The sequence below is a fragment of the Elgaria multicarinata genome, chromosome 4, assembly GCF_023053635.1.
Source record: "Elgaria multicarinata webbii isolate HBS135686 ecotype San Diego chromosome 4, rElgMul1.1.pri, whole genome shotgun sequence".
NCBI lineage: Eukaryota > Metazoa > Chordata > Lepidosauria > Squamata > Anguidae > Elgaria > Elgaria multicarinata.
Genome location: NC_086174.1, coordinates 90851534 through 90854186, shown reverse-complemented (window position 1 = coordinate 90854186; position 2653 = coordinate 90851534).

Genomic DNA, 2653 nt, shown 5'->3' with positions numbered 1-2653 from the left:
AGCCGGGGGCAGCTTCAGCAAAGCCTAGGCCCGCCTCCTCCAGTCGCGTCTGGTGCCACCCGAAGGAACCATCCGGGAGAGGGGTTGGGGAGAATGCCGCTGCGCCGTTTCCTCCATCGTCTTCTTTAAATCCTGCGCTTTGGCTTCGCTTCGAGCTATATAGCACAGCTATTATTCGCTGGGCTCTACGGATCGTGAGAAGAGCAGCCTTATAGTAAACGGGAGAAAAAGTAGAGTCGTCAACCCCCCCTATTCTCCGTGGAGCAATGGTAGAGGCGACGTAAAGAAACGGCCCGCGCTCTCTCGGCTTTGTCCATCCCAATCAGAACGCGTGAGCAGCGCAGGCGCAGAAGCTGTTCGTGCTTCTGTATGAAAACTGCTTTGGGCCAAGACCACGAGCGCTTAGGCTCCGCCTTCCCTCTTTCGTTGCTTTTCTCTTTTAAAGTTGTTCCTAACGCAGTGGGCTCTTTTGAATTCAGTGGGAAGAAATCCAGGTTTCTTTCTGTAATAAAAGGGTTCATTTGGCTTTTAGGCGTTCAAGCCAAAAGACTTTTAAGGAAGCAGTGGGGCGTACCAAAACAAATGGCAGTATTTGCCCATAGGGAAACCATGCTTCCCCAGAGGGAATATCTACCTCAACTGGAAGACTAAGGGTGTCATCAGATGGAGGGGGGATTTTCATTATTATTATTATTATTATTATTCATTTATATAGCACCATCAATGTACATGGTGCTGTACAGATAACACAGTAAATAGCAAGATTGTTTCTCTACCATCGCTATGGCCTCCTGCTGCTGTCCCACAATAGCGACAAGATCTCTTTACACGGGGAGAGAAAGAGAAAGCAGCAACAATTAGGTGGCCTGTGCAGTGGGCATTTTTGCACAGCTTTTCCTGTACACAGCAGGAAATGGACAAGTTTCATTTTAAAAAGTCGGATTTTCTGGGTATTTTGGGGGGACAGAAAATGAGTGGGAGGCAAATGGGGTCATTTAAAGGGCATGTGAAAAACCATGAGTGGTCACTAATGAGCGTGCGATAAAATGCTTGTCTGATGATTCTCTAAAGTCAGCAACTCTTTCATTCTGACTAAAGCACTGCTGAAACCTTGCAAATAATTACCAGTTGATGTTTGAATTGGTGAATGCCTTCCTTTGTGGACAGCCATTTTAAGAGAGGCAATGAGTACTTGGTCTGCTCAGAATGTGCCTTTCCAAGTCAACCTACATGCCCTGAATTCATTGGGCACTTTATTTCACTAGAGGAGACCTGCAAGGACTTGGACTGGGGTACTGACAAAAAAACCTTTAATGGCAAATAGCAGTAAGCTGGGGGCAACAGAAATCTGGAGAGGGTCTACCCAGATCTTACTGAAGCACAGTCCAGAGTGAGCCCAGCAGCTGCTCTTTTTAAAAAATTAAATTAAAAGCCCAGTGAAAAATACTTTCTTAAATATGTGACTAATGCCATGTATTCAGCCCTGAGCCTGGATACCCAGGTTTCGGCGGTGGCCAGGAGTTCATTTGCACAGTTAAAGCTAGTGCGCCAGCTGCGCCTGTTCCTAGAGATGTCGGACCTGGCCACGGTGACACATGCCTTAGTTACATCCCGATTGGATTAATGTAACACGCTCTACGTGGGGCTGCCTTTGAAGAGTGTTCGGAAACTCCAGCTGGTTCAAAGAGCTGCAGCCAGATTGTTGACCAGGGCTGGTTACAGGGAGCACACAACTCCCCTGTTAAAACAGCTCCACTGGCTTCCAGTCTGTTTCCGGGCACAATTCAAAGTGCTGGTTATGACCTATAAAGCTCTATATGGTTCGGGTCCAGGTTATTTGAAAGAACGTATTCTCCCTTATGAGCCTGCCCGTGCTTTGAGATCTTCTGGAGAGGCCCTTCTTTTAGTCCCACCTTCTTCACAGGCACGCTTGGTGGGAACATGGGAGAGGGCCTTCTCGATGGCTGCTCCGGTGCTCTGGAACTCTCTTCCTGGGGAAGCTAGGCTGGCTCCCTCCTTGATTGGCTTTCGGAAGCAGGCTAAAACTTTTTTGTTCCAGCAGGCCTTTGGAGAATAATCCAGCCCTCCATCTATGTTAATGTTTTATAATTTTGTTGTGTATTTTTTAATTGTTTATGGTTTTGTTTCCCTCCCCCCCCCCCATGTATATTTTAAACTTTGTAAGGCCGCCTTGAGGCCCAGAATTGGGCAAAAGGCGGGATACAAATAAATATAATAATAATAATAATAATAATAATAATAATAATGTCTGGCTGTAAGGTTCTAATCAGATACAATTGTTGAGCACTTACTCTGACCTTGAAAGGATTTTAGATTGCTCTCTAAGACCTTAGCTAGACCAGGCTATATCCAAGGGCAAACCCCGGGATCGTCCCTGTGCATCCACATGATGCACAGGGGATCCCGGGATCAGGGAGGGATCATCCCTCCCTTGTCCCGGGATCTCGCCCTCCCCTTTGGGCTCGCTTTTTCAGTGGTCCCAGGCTGAGCCCGAGACCTCGGAAAGTCTGGCCTATTTCTGCGGCTTGACCCCGCTCCACATGATTACTCATGCAGAGCCGGGAGCTGTGCCCATCGAGGTTAGGGTGAGGGGAGCGGGGAAATTAAATTTTAAAAAGTACCTACCTTCAGC